A 23990-nucleotide genomic window follows, 5' to 3' on the forward strand; every position below is an offset into this window, starting at 1 on the left:
CTCTCACTGCAATACAGTTCAAATTCTTTCTCATAATCAGGCATGCCTAGCGCTCGCACTTCACATAAACTGTTTTTCAATTGTTCAAATGCTTCAATTTCTTTTTCATTCAGCACTATAGGGTCTTTTACATCCCCTTAGTCAGTCTCTACAAAGGTTTTGCAATTAGTGAAAATCCACTTATCCACTGTCGAGAGTACCCAACCATTCCCAAAAACATTCTCACCTGTTTCTGTCTCTTTGGTGGATTCATCCCTCTGATAATTTTGATTCTTTCTGAGGTCACTTTCCTTACTCCTTTTCCAATCTTAGGACCTAAATATTGTACTTTTTGTTGACAAAACTGCAATTTTGATGTAGACACCTTGTGTCCTCCTTTTGCCAAATGATTTAATCGTGCAATAGTATCTGAAATACAAACTTCTTTGGTCTTTGATGCTACTAACAGGTCATCAAGATACTGCACCAATACTGATTTTCCTGGCATGTCAAAATTCTCTAACGACTTCATCAGTGTCCGATTGAAAATTGAAGGACTCTCAGTATACCCTTGAGGAATTCGGCACCATGCCAAAATATGCTCTCCAAACCGGAAAGCGAAAATCAGCTGGCTGTCAGGGTGTAATGGAACTGTGAAGAATGCATTACACAAATCAATGACAGTATACCATTCTACATCATGTATAATTTGATATAATATCACTGCTGGATTTGGTACAATTGGACAACAGGGGGCAACTATTTTATTCACTTTTCGCAAATCCTGCACTGTTCTAAAAGTGCCATTTGGCTTTTTCAGACCCGTAATTGGTGAATTACATGGACTGCTCATTATTTCTTTCAGAATTCCTTGCTCAATCATTTTGTTAATTACTGGTGTTACTCATTCAATTATTTCGGGTGTCAATTTATATTGTGGGACATTTGGGTATATGGCATCTTCTTTCACTGTGATTTTTACTGGACTTACTCCTTTCATTAGCCCTATTTCTTCTCCTGTGAAGTCCCACACTTCTTCTCTAACTGTTTCTTTTAATTCGATTGGAATTTTCTCTTTGTCAAACATGGGGAAAGTTGCACTTCTTTCTGAATCAATTATTGACAGTCATTTTATACAGACTATCATCATCAGCTATTTGGAAAGCTATGCCATCTGGTAAGCAATAAATGGCACAGTTCATTTCGCACAGTATGTCGTGTCCAAGCAAATTTACAGGACTGCTGTCACATACTACAAAACAATGCATTTCTTTGAAAGTACCAATTTCCACTTCCACAGGTTGTGTTAGTAGGGTTTTAATCTGTCTGTTTGTCACACCTACAACTTGGATTACTTCTCCAGAGAGGGGAAGGTTTTGAATTTCTACTGATCTAACTGTAGAACGGGTAGCACCTGTGTCTACTAGGAAAGTAACATTTACACCATTCACTTTTCCGTTCACAAAAGGACCAGATTGATCTACCTCTAGAGTTGCGCCAAGCACACACTCCACTTCTTCTCCTAGGCACCGTCAGCAACTTTCATCGGGCTCATTTGCATCCGATCTCAGCCAATACTGCTTGACAGCAGTCAAATGTGGCAATCTTTTTACCTGCTCTCCTCCGTAGAATCCTGTCTCTGCACTGTATTTCTGAAGATTAATACTCTGTGGGAGAGGTGGTAGTGGCACCTGAATCTGCTGTGTGACTACCTGTTGCTGTGGGGGAGACTGTTAATTTACCTCATTCTGCACCTGTGGAGTCAATGATTTTTTTTCCGAATTAACTTTTGAGGGTAACTTACACTTGTTCCTCCAATGCCCTATCTGTCCACAATTATGACATGGCCATTTCTTTTTAGCCTCATCTATGTTCATTTGTCCCTTTCCCTTACTCATGTTATTCTTAAATTTCGTTTGACTTCCATCATTAGTCTGATTAGAAAAGTGTACCTCTTGTTGTTCTGCAACTTTTACTTGTGCCCTGGGGCGTGGCTTGGCCGGCTGCAAGATGGCTGCACACTGAGTGGGCTCTGCCGGCCCAGCACTTAAATCCGTTATAATCCTGCCGACATCCTTAACTCTGGAGTGCCCCTCAGCTGTACCTTGATTCCCCCTTCGCTATGGCGTGGATTCATCGAAAATCCGCCCTCTGGACGTGCACGGTGACGGGGCTGTGCCATAGCTCCTGCGAGTCCGGGCTCCCAGCCTTGGGCCTTGGGCCTTGGGCCTTGGGCTCGGGCCTTCACCGCGAGGAACCGCATCCGGGCTCTCGACTCCACAGAGTGCTCCTGGCTTCCTCAGGGTGAGTGCGGCGGCTTCTGAGACATGGTGGGCGGGGTTGGGAGCTAGTCCGTCCCGCTTGGCGCTCCTGGTGTGTTGTGGGTTGCTTTTTTGCGGCCGCCGGCGTCACCTGCGTTTGGCGCTGCAGGCGGTGGGCCCCCCATGCCTCCCCGCTCGCACTGGTCCCGGCGGGCCGCACACTCCTCGAGTCCTGCTGGCTTCCAGGGTGCGCCGGCGCTGTCTGTTGGGGGCCTGTCTCCTGTTTGCCTCCTGTCTTCCTGCGGGCTGCGACGCTGGGGCCCGGCCTTGAATCCTGCTCCTGCCCCGGTCTCTCTTCTAAGTGCTGAGTCCTGGAGCTGTCTTCCCACCGCCTCCTGCTGCATTCACGGGAGGGGCCGGCTTGTGGCCTTGCCTGCCGGGCCCTGCGGCCTCTAGACTGTGGTTTCTCCTTTGCCTGTGACGGTGGGGGTTGGCTTGATGACGCTGGACACCTCCCGGGGCTGGTGGGTAAGTGTAGTGGCCTCTGCAGCTTGGCAGGCGGGGTAGGGGGCTCGAGGGCTGCTCCGCCTATCCTCGTGCGCTGCGGGGTGTGGTCTCCGGACCACCTGAGTCACAAGTGGTGTGCCTCCGCATATCTCTGCTCGCCATTGTAGCAGATTGGCACGCTTACACCCCCCCTGACACCGGGGGGCTGTTGGGGCTGCGTGGACACTGCCTATTGCGCTGTATGCCCTGTTTGTTCCTGTCCCTGGTGTTATGTCCTGGTCTGGAGCGATATCTCACGGAACTGACTTTGGCTCTGCTGGGTTTCCACGGCCACCTTTCCTGCTCCCTCCTAGTTGCTGCCTACGTTATACCGCACGACCCCACCGCGGCCGTTCCTGCTGATTGCTGCTTCTACTCCTACGGTCCTGTTGTGACTATTTGCATCCTGCCCTGTGCTTTTGCCCGGTGATCGGCCGTGCCTGTTTACTCCTGCATTCCTTCACGAGGTGTGCTCCGGCTGGGCCGTCATCTCTGGGGGACTGCTGCTTGACTTGGTGACTGGTGGTGTGAGGGGCTGTTGCCTTTGCTTTTCCTGGGGGCCCACTTCTTTGCAGCCGTGGTGGTGCCCTCTCACGACTTACATTCTCTAGGAGGTCTGGACTTGGTTGTCGTACTATATCGTCCTTTTCTGTACCTCGCTGGATGCTCAGTTAAGAAGTCCTGCTGGCCTGGGGCTTTAGGCGGAGCTGGGCCCGATCGCACCACTGTTAGTTTGCGTCTTCCTGCTGAGTCTGAGAGCTTCATGTCTTCTCCTCGCTGCTTCTTAGGGTGCCTCTTGACTGAGGGTGACTCGGGCGGATTCTGCCAATCTCTCGCTCACTCCTGCTGCCGGCTGTTGGGGGCTGCTGGGCCACTAGCTCCTCTTCATTTCTCTGGACTGCTCTTTGTCTGCTGGGGTGTTCAACCATGGGGAAAAACGATCCCAAACAGCCCAAGTTTGCCTTCGAGCTCCGAAAGTCTTCTCACCAGGACGCTGCGGGTGCTGAAGGTGCCGACTCTGCTGTCAACACGGAGGCCCCCTTGACCCGCGAGGCCCCTCGGAGAGAGTTCCTCCCTGCTAAGCGTCTCCTCCTGAAACACGAGGTTTCATGCTCACTGGCCTACCCGACGAAGCTAAGAGTCCGCCAGGAGTCAAAGACACTAGTTTTTCCGGTCCCTAAAGAGGCCTTGGAGTTCGCTAAAAGACTTGATAAAAATGCTCGCTCCTCCCCCCCTTCATCTCAACCTGATGGGTCTGGTCACCTTAGCGAGAATGACTGAGATGTGCACACATTACTGGGTTTCTGAATGTTTCTCTCCTTGAATGATGTCTGACAACTCCGCTGCTAGGCCACCCTGCTTCTCTGCAGGGGTGTATGCCTAGCCCTGCCATGCCCTCACGGGATGATTCCCTCTTCTTCCTCTGCTCTTCCCTTCCCTAGTTGTGGGTTCCCGGGGTGTGGTGGGTGGGTGGTCTACTCAGCCTGTTTGGGGAGTTGGTGTGGGGTGGCAGGAGTTTTGTGGTATGTAGCTGGATTGTGGGTATGGGGAGGAGGTGGTGGGGGGGGGGTTGCGGGATGTTTTGTTCCTCTATTGAGGAGACGGCTTTAGTTTGCCGCCGTTTTGTGCCTGCATGCTTAAACATAGACACTGTGAAGTATTTGTGGCGGCTCGAGTGTTCCGCTGTTCTGTTGCTAAATATTGCTCCTACATGTTTCTTCACTGACATTGTACTGTGCTTATTGCTTTGGCTATTTGTGCTCAATCTGTTAGGCCACGCTCCTACATGTTGTTTGGCTTGCTCTGTCTCTGCTCGCTGGTTGCTGATTGAAGGTCAACTTATTACTCTACCGGTCCCTCCCTCCTCTACCATGATGTACCTCTGGTGGTTCTTTTTCATGCTCTGCGTATATTGTCTACTGTGGGGCCTTGCCCTCCGGGCCCTGCCTGCTATTTGGTCACTTGCGCGCTTTTATCGCCCTGTCCGGAATGTGGACCTCCTTCGGGCTTCGACCTGGAGTGTCTGCCTCCCCCTCCCACCTTGGCGGTATACCTCTGCCCTTCTTCCTGCTCCTTGTGCGCGCTGCGCCCCCTTGCGCGCCCCCTTAGCTTGGCTACATGATGGGGTCCTCTGCACCGCTCCTCCATGGCTGATGTAGTTTGCTGGTCCTGGAATATCCGGGGCTTGAATGACCACCAAAAAGCCCGACTGATTCTCTCTCATTTACAAAGGCACAAAGTGGATATATGCCTCTTGCAGGAGATGCATCTGCTGCCGGGTAACGTCTCTAAACTTCATTCCCGGCATTGGGGGGAAACCCACTCCGCCACCTACTCGTCCTATGCCAGGGGAGTTTCCATTATGATAAGGCAACGCCTCCCTTGGCAGACCGGCCGGGTGATCCTGGATCCTGACGGCAGGTACGTGATTCTTCATGGAGTGCTTTTTGCACAGCCTGTCACTTTCGCTGCGGTCTACGGCCCCAATTGCGATGACGCAGAATTTTTTCCACACGTCTGGCACCTTATTTCTTCCTGTGGTCCTGCGGCTGTCCTGTGGGGTGGTGACTTCAATGTTGCTTTGTCTGCGTCCTTAGATCGGTCAGGTTCTCACTCATCTCACCCGCGTGCCGCTGCAGCTCTTTTATCCATTCTAAATGACAATGCTCTCTACGATGCCTGGCGTCATTCTCATCCCGACGTGCGGGAAGGCACCTGCTTTACTGGTGCAAGTGGGTGCTGGTCGCGCATGGACTTCTGGTTGGCATCGCCCGATGCCCTGTCTTGGCTTGCCGAAGCGGTGCACATGGCTCACACTTTTTCTGACCATAGGCCAGTTCAGATTCGCCTTTGTCCTCCTTACTCTCCGTGGCAGGCCTTTACCTGGCGTCTTCCCCTTCATGCCCTTCGTGACCAGGTTTTTTGTGCGGAAATCCAGACGGTGATTAATAATTATTTTGATCTCAGCGCGGGCACTGTGGACTCTGCGCCCACCCTATGGGAGGGGTTTAAGACCCTCATTCGTGGTGAATGTATCTCTTTGGCGAAGCTCGAGGAGGAAATCAAAGCTCTAGATGCTGCCCAGGTGGCTTGTCCCAGTTCTGAGACGCCAGCTCTTTTACGTAAAAAACACACTGACTTCTCTGATGAGGTAGAACGTGAACTGTCCTTCCTGGGCAGGGAGGGTCGGGCGCGTTGCTTTGGAGAGGGGGACCCCCTGGGGGGTACGCTCGCCAATCTCCTAAGTCCTCCACGTGCTGCTTCTTATATCACTCTGTGAAACAAATAAGGTTTTGGATCCTACGTCTACCCAGCCCGGATCTCAACAACAGGGTAAACAGAACAAAATGGCTGGATAGGAAAAATTCATATCGTGAGTAATAGCGACGCAGTCAATATGTACTACGTAGCCATAGTCATAAGTACCAAAGCAAATTTATTTTCTTTTTATATGGTTTTTCAAAATTTCAAAAACACAAGGGCAAACCAAGGACTGTCACGACAGTGATTTCATGAGTACAATATCTACACATATACAAAAGTACAAATATACAATATTTACAATATGAATGAAGCAAAACGAATGAAAGCAAAAAAGCAGAAGTGACACACCAAAAACAATGAATAATACAATATTCACAAATTAATTTCATTTATAAACAGTAAAAAATTCGTGCAAGAAGCAAGGGAACAACCAGTCCGTGGGAATGTGAAACCAAAGGACAGGCGGGGACAGATGGAATGGGACGCCTGCCTGCCTGACAAAACTGCGGTTCAATCTTTAAGTTGGGTTGCACAGCTAGGATCTCAAAGTGATGGACAATTTCTTTTCCTAGATGCACCCTTATGAATAACCGCAGGTGGAGGTGTCACGGCCTTGAGTGATGGCGGTCCGGACAGGACTACTTCCCCGGTGGAAATACAATCTCTCTTTCTCGACTTTTACTCCCAGGTCTATTCTGCTGGCGCTCCCCAGCCGTGTGAGGAGTTCGACCAATATTTCGATTCTATTACGCTGGTTTGGCTAGAGGACTACCACCGCAAATTCCTAGATGAACCATTCTCCAGGGAGGAAATATTGGCAGCCATTAGTAGTTTACCTGGTGACAAGGCCCCTGGACTGGATGGCCCGCCAGCCTCATTTTATAAAACATTTGCCGATATTTTAGAGCAACATCTGGCGTCTATGTACAATGACTCATTCAACAGCAGCTTTTTTCCGCCTTTTCTGCGCGAGGCGTTAATAACCATGCTTCTCAAACCCGACAAGCCTGCTGACCGTCGCGATTCATACCGCCCTCTCTCCCTAATTATTATCGACAACAATATATTCGCCAAATTGATCGCTTCCCGCCTCCTTTTACTCATGTCCACCATTGCCCTTCCCGACCAATCAGGTTTTATTCCTGGAAGGGCTACCTCGCATAATCTTCGCAGCATTTTTTCAGTCCTGCACCAAATTAACCCTAATCTACCGGCTGTTGCTGCCTTGCTGGACGCCACTAAGGCGTTTGATACGTTGGAGTGGCCCTTCTTATTTTACATCCTGCCGCGCATGGGCTTTAGTGACATCTTTTTGCGCAAGGTCAGACTCCTTTACACCAGCCCCACGGCGCGTCTCCATGTAAACAGCCTGGTCTCAGACCCTATTCCCATCACCAGAGGTACGCGTCAGGGATGTCCGCTGTCGCCAATGCTTTTTGCTATGGCGATGGAGCCCCTGGCCACTAGATTGCGACAGCACCACACTCACAGGGGCATTGGGTTCTCGTCCCGGTCCCTGCTAGTTTCAATGTATGCGGATGATGTCACGTTGTATATCCCTCATCCTCAGGAGAACCTTAGTCCTTTGGTCTGTGAGATCATTCGCTTTGGTGGGCTATCGGGCATCCAGGTGAACTGGAGTAAGTCGGTTCTGTTCCCCTTGACTGATGTTACTGTGCCATTCTCATCGGACTATCCTTTCGTGTGGGCCTCTGGCTCCACGCGTTATTTGGTCATCTGGCTTAGCAGCGATCTGGATGAACTTTGGAGATCAAACTTTAGGTGTGCGGTGGACTGGTTGGAATCCAGGATTCCATTGTGGAGCTGACTTCCCCTGTCCTTGGCCGGCCGTATTGCAATCCCTAAAATGGTTGTACTCCTTAAATTTCTTTATCTGTTTTTAAATATTCCTATCCCCCTTACCTCCCACTTTTTGCGCAAATTACGCTCCCTAATCATCTTACTGGTCTGGGCGGGTAAACAGCCAAGAGTGGCTTATGATATTCTTACCCTACCCATGGCTGCCGGCGGAATGGGCGCACCTGACTTTCGGCTTTACGTCTTTTGCGCTCAGGTCAGCTTCCTGCACTTCTGGATCCACCCCTCTCCTTATCAGCCTCATGACGCGGTGGAGACAGATGTGGCATTTCCCTGGCCCCTTTCTACAGCTCTCTTTGCACCTGCAGTACACCCTTTGGGCTGAGGTCGACACAGTTCAGACTCTCCAATGGGCCTGGTCTGGCCTGCGCCGGTCCGCTGGCGCTCCCCTTCTTTCTGCCAACTCTATGCCCATTGTGAACCACCCGGATTTTCCCTCACTTCAGGCCTCTAGCATGTCCATGTGTGCAAGACGCTTGGGCCTAATGACGATCGCAGATCTCTACCCAGAGAATACCTTCTATACGCTCCCTGATGCCTCAGGGTTGCCAGACACGCTTCTATTTTACCAGTTGCGTGTCACGTGCCGGAAGTTACACCCTACCTTCCCTCAGTCCCCACCCAACATGTCAGCTTTGGACTTTATTTACACCTCCTCGACCCCGCATAAATTAGTCACCAAATTCTACACTCTTACCTTAGTGTCCGCCCCTGTCTCTTCGGACCGTGCTCGGGAGGCATGAGGTGCTCATCTTGGTGCCAACATCTCGCCGGCGGACTGGCTTTACTGCTGTAATTAAACAAAGAAGCTGTCGCCGAACTACCGCCTCCGGTTGATCCATTTAAAATATTTGCATAGGCTGTACCGCACCACGGTGCAGCTCCATAGGCTTAGCCTTACTCATGGTGATAACTGTTTGCGTTGTGCTGCACCTGCAGCAGATTTTGCTCATCTTGCCTGGCTCTGTCCTAGGGTTTCGGAATTCTGACAGGCGGTGTGTGTTCCACACTTTGACATCACAGGGGCAGCTGTACGCCCGGATCCACCTTTGTGCCTTCTTGGTTTTGTCAAGTTCTGTCCTGATGTCTCTCGCGGACTCATTGCGATGCCGCTGGTCCTTGCCAGGCGTAGGGTGGCCATGTGCTGGGGCCGCCGTCCTGTTCCCAGGGTTGAGTGTTGGCTGGAGGATGCCTCTTGGTGCCAGACCCTTCTATCGAAATTCTGGGATTTAATGCCTGCTAGGTTCTGACCTGTTGACATCTAGGGCCCTCTGGTTACCTACCTTCTTTCTCGTCATCACTCCAGTGGCGCTGCCTCTTCCGCGCTCCCCACCGGCCCTGGGTCCATGGCGGTCGCCGGCGTTGGTTAGTGTCCTGCCTCCCCCCATCCTGCCTCGTGCACCCCTGCCCTTGCTTCCTTCGCTCTCCCCTGCTGTTTCTGCACTGTTTCCTCATGAGGGAGGGACCTTGGTGAACTGGAGGTGTAGAACCACCTTTGTACATGTTTCAAAGTGCCGACAGTTGCCATCTCTTTGTAATGTAATGATTGACCCGATTCCTGCTTTATGTACTATTGCACTGCGATACTGCACACTGTACCTTGTCTTCTTTGATTTTTCTCAATAAAGGTTTTTGAAAAGCAAAAAAAATAATAATAAATAAGCTTTTACTTGGGCCCACATTGCTTTCTCTTTCAACTTACGCTGCCTAGCTTCAATATCATCACTGCAATATTTTGCATACCTCAAAACATCATCCACTGAGCTGGACTGCCAGCACATCATGTGGCGTCTTGTCATGTCTTCTATTTCAGGTCTCAAACCAAACACAAACCTATATACGAAATGACTCATATCTTTTTCACTTGGATTTTCTTATCCACTATATTGTTTGAAATCTAGAAGCAATCTTTCATAATATGTATGTACAGATTTTTTAGGCTCTTGTGTAGTTCTATCGATTTTTAACCAATCCGTTTCCTTTGGTGGTATTTTGTTTTTCAAATCTTCCCTCAATCCTTTTGAAAACTTTACAAACCTATCCACTTACCTGTACCATTCTACTGGTTGTTCTCGTAGTCTTAGAAAATCATCTGTAAATGACAATATATCCGGTCTACTCCAGGGTGCATGTACATATCCTCCCCCTGGTATTTCACTCATAGGGTGTTCTGTTGCTACTACTGGTTCTTTTTCTTTAACAGGAAAAGCTAAAGATATTTTGTCATTGGCTTCTTCCTTTTTCTTCATCCATCTAGTTCTCCATCGATCTACATCTCCCCATTTCCTCAGTAATACAATTCATTCTTTTATTTGGGTTAATCTTCCTGCTATGTCTTTCTCAGTGAAATCTACTCTGTAAGGTTTCTGTAACATTTTTATTTTCGCAAAATCTATCCCTAGTTCATTTGCTGTTTCTTCTAGTCTGTCATGTAGATTTTTAGCTCTCCATGTTATACTTTTACTCATAAATATCAACTCCTCATCTTGGAATGCTTTTAATTTTTCTGTTCCAATTGTCCCAATTATTATTTCTTCCATATCTATCTTTAGTCTAACCACATCCAAAAGTTTAGGTTGTGAATCTTTTTGCTGTAGTGTTTTAATCCAATCATTTAATTCTCCAGCTGATGGCCCTACTAGAGTTTTAGTCAAATCTATGTCAGAGTTACTCTTCTCCGGAGTTTCTGTTGCTGACTCCGTACCCATAGGGATCCGATATATTGAACTCTGATTCATAGTTAAATCTGGTGGGGTCGTTCTAATGGTACTCTTGGTTTCATTCAGATCTGGGTACATTTTTTCTCTTTTCTGTACATTTTCTCCCTACATTCTCTTCTACCGTTCGCATATGATATATACCATCCCACATATCAGCACTTCTCCATCTTCTCATTCTACTATCATGAGTCATTCCCCATAATCCTCTTGAACTGACTCAACTTTCTCTTATATCTTGAAATCTCTCTCTTTTTCATACATTTTATCCTCCCATTCCTTCAAAGCCTCAAATTGTGTTGGCCTAGGTCTCAGCTCAAATTTCATAATTTTTTCTCTTAAATTTCATAATACTGCTGAGCTAAATGAACCTGTTTCTGGAAATGCCAATACTCTGTCATCTTTAGTGCATTTCTCCCAATTTTCTAACCATATACAAGTATGATAGCCATATTTAGTCATCATGTATGATACCGGCATTTTCGGTGGAGGAAGCAATTTTCCCTCTCTCGTCACTATTTTCTTGTCCTTTTAAACAAATCCTTTATTTTCTTAAACCATTAAGGTTTCTCCCGGTCTTCTTCATAATAATAATCCATTTTCGTTGATTTTTCTCTCTCAATACGATCGTAACTTCCCTCAGTCCATACCTTTATTCTGACCAATATTAGCGCGTCTCACACTAACGCTCCAATCAGCGCAAAATACATCACACAATTTCAGTCCAATCCCAGCGCGTCTCACATTAATGCACCAATCAGAGCAATCGATGGCAGTAACGTGAACCGATCCCAACACGATTCTTGCTGATGTCAGCTTCACTCCTGCTTCTGCTGACCCCTCCTTTACAAAATTTATCGGCACAATACTTATAGATTTTATACAACTTAAATCAGTTGGATACGACACAAAAACATTTCCATGGTCTATTTCACTAAAACCAAAGAAATAGTTTGTCCAATCTTACAAGAATTCTGTATTTCCAGTAGACAGCGCTTTCCTCTTCTCTACCACATAATTTAGTTTTTCAGATAAAGTAGCACTTCCCTCTACTTTACCCTTCTTTCAAGCTTAGGTGAAAACCTATTACTCTCCCAGGTATAAGTTTTAGTCTGAGTACATTTGACTCCTGTTCTTAAGGCTGAAATTTCACAGATTGCCTTCGCTATACATTCATCACTTTCACACTGAAAATGTCCCTAAAGATAACACACGACGATGTTACCACTTTGAAATCAGGCAATGTACTGTGCGACTTCTCTTGCCACACATTTCCCCCTGCCTGCATGCAGGACAACCAACTTCCTACTTCCCGGAAGCTTCAAACTTACGACTACATATAACATAATACAAACTCAACATATAGTGTTAAACACAAAACATCAATAATCTCCAAACTGACCTATAGCAACCAGACCTCTGCTACCAAGAAATCTGATCCTGCGGAGCTCTCTAACAACCCTCAATACTCATCCCACTTAACCAAGGGGCAACTTATTTCTACTCATCGGTGGGGCTCATAACAACGCGAGTCACACACACACACACACCACACTGCTCCCGAGTCAGTGAAAAAGAAGGTGAGCTGCTGGTTAGCGGGGTACCTAGAATTTACACTTTATACATTATATATAATTATACATTTTGATCATCATGCTAACCTGAAAATAGTACGCAAATACATCAAGGTACTCCACTATTTAATCGATGGACCAACTAGTAGAAGTTAGTTGATGGCGATTAAGACCAGCTCAATCACAGTAATCCTATCAACTTTAACATTTCTTTATTATGCTATGACATTTATCTAAAATAAAAACAGACTTGAGTTAGAAATTTAAAATAGTTTATCTACTTCATTTGAGAAAGGGAAATTCAGCAGTTTATTTAGACAAGCAAAATGTAAGCATGTATTTAGTACATGTTAAAGGAAATAAAAATTAGAAAAGTAGATTACCCATTGGTCATAAGCGAATGACAGTCGCACAGGTTTCCCAAAACTGTCTCTCTATTCTCCTCAATGCCTCCCTTCCAAAATAAAAACTCTGCAATCGATCACCTTCTCTGCTCCATCAAAATTAAAGTCCAAAAAAAAATCTTTCAAAGTCTCTAGCACCATAAAATTGTCCAGACTGATAGCACGTTGTGGTGCAAACTAAAATTCGTGGAGCAATGCATTTTTTCTCCCTTTCACGCAAGCCCTTTTATACCCTTTTTCTCTAACTATCTAACTTAATATTGAAACTTTTAGGGTCCACAGTTCTTTCTGATTAGTCCATTAGAGGGATGGTGATGATCACCTCATGACTTCCTAGTCCAAACCAGTTTGTATTTGAGCAATGTCATTCTTAATTTCTTGCCCATGGCATTCATCTCAAATTTGTGCTGGTCATTCTTCTTTTGTAACACTTTTTTGTTATTATTTTCCAATAAGTTTCCTCTCTCACACAGTTTTAGAAGCAGTCATCTTTTGGCACATATCCTGGTGCCAGGCCACGCTGACCTTGACATCTTTCACTCCGTGCACAGGCCATTCTATTCACACGTTCAGCTTTACAATGTGTGGATGCCATCTTCTTCCAAAGTGCTGTCAATGGTTCCCTAAAGAGCCATTTTCCCTGAACAGGCCACGCAGGCCTCAATGGGAACTAATGCGAAAATAAACACAACATAAATTAGTTTGAGATTTATAGCCCTTCTGTTTACCTCCCACCATTCTAATTGCAAAAGCAGACAGAGAGCATCATTTTACTTACCAATTTTATTTTTCCCATGCCACAGACATATGTATGAAGCACAGTTACACACTTACTTTTTTTTTACAGCTCTATGTTAGTATAACTCATTTACTTTTATTAGTATATTATTTTCGCAAACAGCTATTAGTATCCCACATGTAGTGTCTATCTACATGCATTTTGTTGATTATTTCACATGCTTCACTCTGTTAGTCGTTATTGTTATGAGGAATTGAATTTACAAGGGGTACACAACATTTTTGTCTCTCCCCTGCTCCATCAGCATACCATCCTTGACTCCCCTGGGAGTTTAGTTTTCTGGAATATCTGGTTTTAGTAGGTTTCCCTGGGTGTCTGTCGACCCCCAACCAAAAAACCACTGCTACCTCCATTGCCAAATCAGACCATTCTGTGACGGTGAATGTTGATGTATCCAAATTGTATTTTGAGCCTTTCATGTTGCAGGCAGTAGGCCTATCCACATAGGTCAGCTACTGTTTTTATTAGGAGACTTGGGGGAATGGTAGGTGGTAGGAAAAGTGTTGCTCCCTGTAGATTCCAGAACATTCATCACAGAAATATGGTGAAAATGTGTTCTTTATGTTAAAGTTTGAGGTTTGCATGGACTTCTGGGTTAGGAACCTTTGTGAGAGGCAAGCAAATCACCCCTCCCAGGATTACCCGGGTTGTCTAGTTTTACAAAATGTCTAGGTTTGCTAGGTTTCCCATGGTGCCGGCTGAGCTAGTGTCCAAAATTCACAACTATCCGCATTGCAAAAAAGGGTCATTTTTCAATGGAAAAATGTAATGTGTCCATGTTGCATTTTGAGGCCTTTCCTGTCTCGCTCGTTAGCCCTACCCACACAAGTGAGGTGCCATTTTTATCAGAAGATTTGAGGGAAGGATAGGTGGTCAGAAATGTATGACTTGCTGCAGATTCCAATAGATTTCCACACAGAAATGTGAAGAAAATGTGTTTGTTTTTATACTTTGAGGTTTGGAAAGGCTTCTGGGTGGAAAACCCAGATGGACACAAGGCATTCCACTATGGATTTCCCTACAGGTCTAGTTTTTACAAATGTACCTGTTTGCTATGTTTCCCTAGGCGACTGCTGAGCTAGGACCCAAAATCCACAGCTAGCCACATGGCAAACCAAGGGTCAGTTTCCAGTGGAAAAATGTGATTCGTCCAGGGGGCGCTAGAGGGCGCGCACGCAGAATGGCCGCACTGTAGTGAGGCTCCAGCAGCCTGGCCAGAAGATCCTAAAATGATCCTGAACTACCAACACCAAACCCAAATTAAATTGTGCAAGGGTGACGTAAATATTGAAATGCAATCCCGGTGAAAGTTTGGAGGCGATTCGATTTTGCAAACGGAAGTTAGAAACGGCGGAGTTTCTGACCGAGAGCTGCGCCGGAGCCTGGCGAATCGAGACGCGGGGAACAAGTGACTACTTTACACTGCTGCGTCCCACGAGGCGAGCAGGCCCCGAGAGATAGGCCGCAGGAGAAGCCATGCTGCTGCAGTGCGAAGTTGAATGTGACATCAACTCGACACTGAAAGCTGCTACAACTATCGGAACATCCCGGTGGGGGTTCTGGAGGGCGGATGGATGTGTGGTGACTAGCCAAGGCATTGCGGTGAGGCGCGCTGCCTGCTGTTAGGCGGAAGAGCGGAAAGCCCTGACGGGAGGTGCGACACCGGTGGGAACCATACGTGAAGCCGGAGCACTACGGCGAGAAGAGGACCCCCCCCCCTGCTGCACATACCTGGCAGACTTCCTCGTTCTTGCCTGAGCGGGTTGGATTGGGCACTACACAGCCCTTTTCAGACTTTGCCATCCGGAGTCATTTTTCTTTGGGCCCAGCACTCTAATTTGCATACCACTGCCGAGGCCTGGCCGGGCGGCTGAACCCCGGCCTGCGTAGCAGACAAGTTGCACCCCAGCACCACATGCTGTGACTGGCCTGGAGGCATCGACTAAGGGCCTGGTTGGGGAGTAGCCCGATGCGCAGCGGATGATACGACCTGGAACCTCGGAAGGATAGCCGCGTGGAGGCCTGGTACACGCACTCGAGCCTGAGCTGTGGCGCTGGGCGGGCAGTCTGAGCCGAGGCGGTTGGACTGCACCGGCAGGGAGTAGCAGCGTGAGCCAGCAGAGCGGTGAGGGAAGTTAATGCTACATCGTCCTCTTTGTGGGCACCTCGATGGCAGGGCTGGCCAGAATGAGACATTAAAGTGAGAAACTGCGCAGGGATTGGGCACCAGCCGGCGGCGTCGCTGCAGCGCATGATCTCATTTATATCAGTGCATATACCCAGTGCCTAACTCGGACTCAACACAAACTTATACCTACGCGAGCGGGCCCTGAAGACACTTGGAGTTGGCTGCTGCTCGCCTCAGTGCCACCTATGGGCATTGGCTGTACGTCCTTCCTGCTAGCTTGGCATACCTCCAGGTACCAATAACCACGCCATAAAGTGTGGACATATCGGCGGCAATATCAGACCATGGGAAGTAACGGATCTGGCTAGCCTTTATTGCCCTATGTACAGCGGATAAGCGCTATTGCCCGCTTTGGCTGGAGCGTGGAGGGCTTCCATTAGTACCACGTCACCAGGGCTCATTTGCTTCCACGAATCACGGGCTGTAGCCCGTGGAGGACCCCCCCCCCCCCCGACCGATCGTGCTGAGGCTGTAGAGACCAATTGCTGCCTCCATCTCCTGACTTTATTTTTGTACACAACTTCGGCTGCCACGGGGCTAAGAAAGGTGAATAACATTCTCCTTGGGTTGCGGTGTGGCACTCCTCCCGCCGGAGTGATACATACGCTAGCATCGCCGCGAAGTCCTCGTACATTAATAGTGGATACGTGCAGACGTGCTGTCCTGTGCTCATGAATATAGGCGATTTTGGAAAAGGGGGTGGTGATGGACAGGTGATGGATCAAGCCCTGATCTCTTGACTGGGTAGGAGTATTCTGCATCATTCAGAAACTCTGTCCATCACCTTTTCCAAAACTCATGAATATAGGCTCCTGCCCTTCTAGAGAAGAACGTGGGAAGCGATCCTCTCCAGCTACTACAGGGCCCTACAGGAGACTCACAATGGGTAAGCAGGACAATCGACAGCCTAAACTGACTTTTGAGTCCACCACTACCAAAAAAGGATTACGAAACGTACCTGACGCAGGGGGTTCGCAAAGTCCACCTGCCACTGGAGCGAGTTCTAGTTCATCCACGTCGGACATACAACAGCTGATGAAGAAAAGGAGGCAAGGTTTTGCTACAATAGTGGATAAAGTCGACCGCATGTCGTCTAGGATGGACGCCATTGCACAAAAGATGGATGTGAATGAAGAGCGAATTGCTGAAACTGAAAGGCGAATCTCTGAAAATGATGACACCATGGCATCGCATACCACTCAGCTCTCGAGAATGGATAATATCCTCAGGGTGATTGCTGCGAAAAATGAGGAGTTGGAGGCTCGCAGCCGGCGCAATAACATTCGTGTCATATGCGTGCCGGAATCCACCAACACTGGCCGGATGGAAGAGTACGTGGAAAAGATACTCCTTGCTGCGGTTGGGCCTGAGGCATTCTCCAAACAATTCATTGTAGAAAGAGCTCACCGCTCGCTTGGACCGCGGCCTAAACCTGGGGCTCCGCCAAGACCAATCATTGCTCGGCTCCTAAATTATCGCGATCGGGATACTGCGCTGCGAGCAGCACGTGCCAACCAAAACCTAACATGTGATGGAGTAAATGTTTCCATTTATGCTGATTTTACGCCCATAGTACAGGAGCAGAGACGTAAATTCCTTGATGTCAAGAAAAAACTCAGTGCGTTGCAGATAGACGATGCCTTCCTGTACCCTGCAAAACTGAAGGTGACCTATCAAGCAAATCAACACTTCTTCACGAATCCGCAGCAAGTGCACGACTTTTTGAAAGCTCTGCGGCGGGCGAGACCGAGACGGCGGGAAGACGACGACGAGGGGCAGGAAGATGAACAATCGATGAACGGGGACAATTAACTTGGAGTTTTTTTGATGCTGAAGTGATGTGCTGTCTCAGGGGCACTCACTAGGATGCTTACAGGGAAGCCTCTGTCGTGTGAAACCAACGCTGCTGGCCAAAAATACCATGGACGGGTATTGGACTGTTGGTGGTAACGTATTCCAGGCACCACCCCCTTCCCTTAGACTGTGCCCTAACGAGGCCGGACAGGACTGAGGGCAAGGAGTAGGGGGGGGATATGTGCATTCCTCAGATGACCCCGATAGGGAATACCCCGATGGTCTTGTTTGGCACATTGTGGATGTTGGGTTGTTTAATTAATGTCTGGGGTGGTGGGTGGGATGGGGATACTGGCAAGCTGGGGATGCTTCAGTGGGAGGGGGTGGGGTTGGGTGTTTTGAGATCAAGTTGGTGTTTGATGCTATCATGACTGATGCTGATGTCTTTCTATCTAAAATGCATAATGATGGTCTGTTGGGGTACGGGATGCATGTTTTATTTGCAAGAATGACAAGAATGGTGTGTGTTTGGGACTCGACTGTTCTGTCCTGGATTGTAGGGAAGGGAAAGACGTATCAAGTATTACCTCAGTGGGGGGAGGATGGGGCACGAGACCTTGCATTGTTTTGGATAGGATTTATTGCATGGATAATTGGAACTGTAGGAGAAGTTTCTACTTCTAACAAGGTTGGGTTGCTTCAGTTGGGGGTAGGAGGGGGTTGGATGTTTGACAATTCTGGTATAAGTTTGGGCGCAATGACTATCAAAGAGATGTTGCATCTGGATCCGATAAGTTTTCAGGTTGATGGCATGCGGGAGGGTACTCTCGCCATGCATTTTGTACACACAAGAGTTAATTCACAACACTGCACTAGCGTGTGTATTACTGTAGAGCTCGGGCTGCAGGACTATTGGCCTACTATGAAGAAGACAGACCCGGGAACTGCTGCGCGCGGCCTTAGACCTTCCCTGGCGCACCCGATATGCTATGCATTACCGTGTTACCGAACTACCAATGGGGGATACCGATTTAAATATATTGACATGAAATGTGAGGGGCTTGAGAGACCATAGGAAACAGCATCAGATTCTATCATACTTGGACCGCCACTCAGTGTACAAAGCCTTTCTCTAAGAAACTCATTTTAGAGCACAGGCTACCCACACCTTTGCCAGCCGGTGGGCGATCAACACTGTCTTCTCGTCCTTCTCGACATATGCCAGAGGCACAGCGATACTAGTAAAGAGAGGTGCGCCCTTTATTATGGCAGGTGCCAAAGTAGATCCCCAGGGGAGGTATTGTATGATGTGGGGCAGACTAGGACACATTGCAGTCACCTTAGTATGTTGCTATGGCCCCAACATTGATGACCCTCAGTTTTTCACGGATTTATGGGCGGCCATTGTAGGAACAGGCCCACAGCACCTAATATGGGGGGGAGATTTCAACACTACGTTAGACCCGACTATTGATAGGTCTCACCCATCCACCCCCACCATTACACTAGGGCAAGGACGACCTACGTGCGGCACTTGCGGATCACAATCTGATTGACACCTGGAGACATCTTAACATGGACACACGGGAGGGTACACACTTTACTGCACAAGCGCGTTCGTGGGCGAGGCTGGATTATATATTTATATCCCCACAGCTTTACACTACACTTGTTAAATCTCACCACCTCCCTAGAACGTACTCTGATCACTCGCCGGTGAAAATTACTTTGCGGTCAGCGGATTTAGGCCCCCCGACAACTGCCTGGCGACTGCAGCCCACAATGTTACTTGACATTGCATTTCAGGAAGAGCTACGCGAAGAGTGCTTAGCTTTTTTCAAGCGGAATAAAGATTCTGTCAATGACGTAGAAACTATTTGGGACGCATTCAAGGTGACATTGAGAGGGATCTGCATAGCTAAGGGATCAGGAGATTTGAAGAGCATAATGGCACGATTGACGACACTAGAGATGGAGCTTAAAAACCTTGAGGCGTCGTTGGCTATCTGTCCTGATGATGCCACCCTCTCAAGTATACGTGAGAAACTATCTGAGTACACCGATGAAGCCTCTAGGGAGTCTAAATTTAGGGGCAAGTATTGGATAGCTCGCCGATATAGTGAAGGTGAAAGACCAGGGAAAGCTTTGGCTGCAACGATGAAATTGGCGAGAACCCCTAACGTTATACTAGAGCTCGAAAATCCAGAGGGTGAGGTGTTTAGAGACACTGCGCAACTCCTCAATACCTTTGTGATGCATTACAGCGCACTGTACACGTCTACTAGGACTGGTGACCTCCGCTTGAAAGAATATCTTGACGATGTCTCCCTGGGTTGGCTGAGTGATGCACAGAGGGCATTTTTAAGTGCCCCTTTCGAGCTGGATGAGGTGCGTGATGCTATCATGCATATGCGGTCGGGTAAAGCTACGGGACTAGATGGGATCCCAATAGAGTTTTATAAAACGTACATTGACTTTATGGCTCCGGTACTTTGGGAGGTCTACGAAGATGCACTTGAGGTAGGCCACTTGCCCCCCTCTATGCGTGCAGCACTTATCACATCGCTTTTGAAACCCGGGAAACCGGCGAATAAATGTGACTCTTTCCGGCCCCTTTCCTTGCTTAATTGTGACGTGAAAATCCTTGCCAAATTGATTGCTACTCGTATTAGTCTCTTACTCCCTACCCTAATACTACCCGATCAATCGGGCTTTGTTCCTGGCAGAGCGACGTTACATAATTTACGTACTTCTTTTCAGTTCTAAATTCGGTACACGAAGACCAACCGATGGCAGCCATTTTCCTTGATGCCACAAAAGCCTTCGACTCTTTAGAATGGGATTATGTGTTCCAAATACTGGAGCGTATGGGCTTTCCGACAATATTTATTTCATGGATTAAGCTACTATATGAGGCTCCAGTGGCCAGAGTGCTTATTAATGGCTGACTTTCCTCTGAATTTTCCGTCACTAGAGGCACTAGGCAGGGGTGCCCACTGTCGCCGTTCCTGTTTGCCATAGCTACGGAGCCACTTGCGGCAAAGTTGCGGCAGCATCACAAGGAAAGAGCACTTAGATGTTTCCAAAGACAAATACTAATATCCATGTACGCAGACAATATTACGTTATATGTACGAGATCCCAGCAAAAACTTGAATCCCATTTTAAGAGAATTTATTCGATTTGGTAGACTCTCAGGAGTTCAAATCAATTGGGATAAGTCGTGTATATTCCCACTCACGGCATCTACAAGACGATTCGGACTGGTTTACCCTATTGCTTGGTGTGAAGGAGACTTTAGATACTTGGGTATCCACATTGAAAAAGACCGAGATGAATTATTAAGAGCCAATTATGGCACAATGATGACTCGCATTGTGGAGAACATTGCGAGATGGATCACCCTGCCTCTTTCCATGGCGGGTAGGGAGTCTTTGATAAAGATGGTGATCCTCCCACAATTGTTATATCTGTTTTTAAACATTCCTTTTTACCCAGGCAGGTATTTTTTTCAACAACTCCGAACGGAACTCATCAGATTAGTGTGGGGCGGAAAATCGCCTAGGCTAAAATGGGACAATCTCACTAGGCCATACAATCAGGGCGGATTTGGCGTTCCCGACTTTGAACTTTATTATCAAGCTGCTCAGGCTCACTTTGCCTTCTTCTGGGTGCGACAACTGGCGGCGGAACACTGGCTGGCCCATCCAATTCCCATAGAGGGCGCGTTGTATGCCTTAGTCCCAGCCAGAGACAAGACACCCACGACTGTGATGAGCACAGTGACCGCGTGGACCCGGCTTGTGGCTAGATTGGAGGTTGAAATGCTATATGCGCTGCTATTGCCTCTCGCTTACCACCCAAGTATGCCGCTACTGCAGGAAGCGGGTTTTCGCAGGCTGCTCCACAGTATCCATGTCACGACATCGGGCGACCTATATCAGGATGGAACATTCCGTTCTATGGAACATTTATATAATGGCATACAACCATCTCCACTTGACGTCTTCCTGTATATTTGGCTACAGCAGGGACTGAAAGCGCTTACGCCTGATTTCCCTCGTGAGCCTCAGACTTTTACTCCCTTACAGCGCATGCTCCAAGATGATACGACTAATAAACTGGTGTCGACAATATACCGATCAGTCCACACACAAATAGATACCCCACCATTAGCGGCTAGAATAAAATGGGATCAGGAGCTGGGGGTGCCACTTACGGACAGGCAGTGGGAATTTTGTCTCCAACAAACAGAGCGCATTTCTTCTAGCAGCAGATACAGAATTATACACTATAAATTTGTACATAGACTGTATTACACCCTGGCCCGAATGTGTAGATTTCAACTTCGCACCACTGACAATTGTGACAGGTGCCACGTTTCAGGGGCTGACTTTTTGCATCTGGCATGGGCATGTGACGCAGTACAGCTATACTGGCGGCAGGTGTTTGCAGCACTGTCCAAAACTATTAATACAGAGATAGACCCCTCCCCTATTCTGGCTCTACTGGGATATGTGGAGCCCATACAGGCAGCACATCGTAAATTCACTGCACTAGGCCTATTAGTGGCTAAAAGGAGAGTTGCATGTAGATGGGGCAGGGGCAGAGCCCCAAAATTTAAGGACTGGCTGCTTGACCTTCCTTATTGCCAGGAACAGATAAATACATATTCTGAATTACTGCCAACCACCTCACGACCTACAGATATCTGGGCCCCATTGCAATGTTACCTATTAAAGGGGAACGTCGCTACTGAAGAAGAAATGACTCCCGTTGTGGAATCTTGAAGGTTCTCTATGAGATATTCTTTAGGCACACACGAGAGCACACGGCACTGAGAATGTGGGATTGAGATATCAGAATGAGTAATGTATGAGTTATAGCTGTGGAGGATAGGGCTGTTCTGATGTGCAGACATGCATTGCATAACATATTATTAACATATTATTTGGAAACTGGGCCTAGGAATTTCATGCACTTCTATCTTGAATGTTAAATGTTCGAGTTCTCTTTTCGTAGGAATGTGCTTATGATACCAGGCACCTGAAATTCAAGGTGGACTCCGGCTGTGTACAATGTGGGTCTAACTGATTATAGTAAAGTAATATTATGGTGAGAAAATATAAGCTTGGGCTCCTTGGTTCTATACATGCATTGTATATTTTGGACTAAAATGTGTACATGTGAATGCACCCTTTGATGATGTAATGTCGCTTAAAACTTCCAAAAATAAAGTGTTAAAAAAACAAACATTTGATTCTTCCATGTTGCACTTTGGCGCCTTTCCTGCCACAGGCACTAGCCCGACCCACACAAGTGAGGTACCATTTTTAGTGGGAGACACGTGAGAATACAGAATAGTTTAACATTTGTTAGCATCCATTGTATTTACCAGCATTTGAGCCTTCCAAATGTAAGCCAGTGTGTAAGAAAGACGACATTTTGAAGAATGCCCTCTGAATCAGATGCTAATATGGGTAGCCAGAATTTCAGAGATGTACAAATAACCACTGTTCCTAAACTCCTTATCTGATTTCTGTTTCAGAAATACATAGGTTTCCTTGATACCCGTTTTTCACTCGTTATATTTTACCATATGAATTGCCCTATACCCAGTTTACAATGAAAAACCATTGTAATGTGCAGTTCAGTTGTTGTCTCTGGGTACCTCCAGTTCTTGAAAACTTAAAAACCCTATAAATTCCCGCACCAGAAGGGTCTAGCAAACATAATGGCATCATGACAAGAAGTTACAAATGAAAACGTTGTCACAAATGGAAATTTTTTCCCACTCATTTTTTATTTCAACACTTTCTTTGGTAAAACCTTGAAGGCAGTGCACAAACGACCACTTGATGGACTCAGAATTTTGGATCCTTTTTTAAAATGTATAGCTTTTCAAGATCACCAATGGGTTTCATCCCAGTTTCCGACTCAAACTGGAAGTAGGTTGAAAGCACAAAAGTTAGGAAAAATGGACTACCTCTTTGAAAAAAATGCTAAAACTGTAGTAAAAAATTATTGTTTTGTTGATTCAGCTCTGCATGTTCCTGAATGCCGTAAAGATGAGGACTAAAGCACAGCAAACCTTTCATTGATGCCATGTTTAGGCTAATAAACCAGGCACTTTTTTCCTATTTTTTTCCACAATAAAATAATACATTTTGCTATATTTTCCCTATTTTATCAGTCCGCTCAAGGGAAATCCAACAACCTTGTGTACCTTTAGAATCCCCAGGATTTTTTTGGGGGGGGGGGGAGGGGGGGGGGGGGGAGGAACACAAATTGTGAGTGGATACCTTATGTGGAAAAAACATTATGGAGTCCTAAGCATGAACTAACCAAAATTGCTAAAAAGGGCTTCTCATTTTAGTGGGGAAAAGGTCGAGCAGCGAAAGGGTTAATACACTGTCTCTTGCACCTTCGTCGAAAGGCCTAGTGCATGCATAGTGAAAGCATTGATACACATATTATCAAAGACCTGTTGTGCATGTAAGGAATGCTCTGGGTTGTATTTGAGGTAAATGCTTATGCACATTTTGGGGGGAAATGCAAATATGAAGTGCTGTGTGGTGCATATTTG

Source organism: Lissotriton vulgaris, chromosome 9 (assembly GCF_964263255.1).
Source record: "Lissotriton vulgaris chromosome 9, aLisVul1.2, whole genome shotgun sequence".
Lineage (NCBI taxonomy): Eukaryota > Metazoa > Chordata > Amphibia > Caudata > Salamandridae > Lissotriton > Lissotriton vulgaris.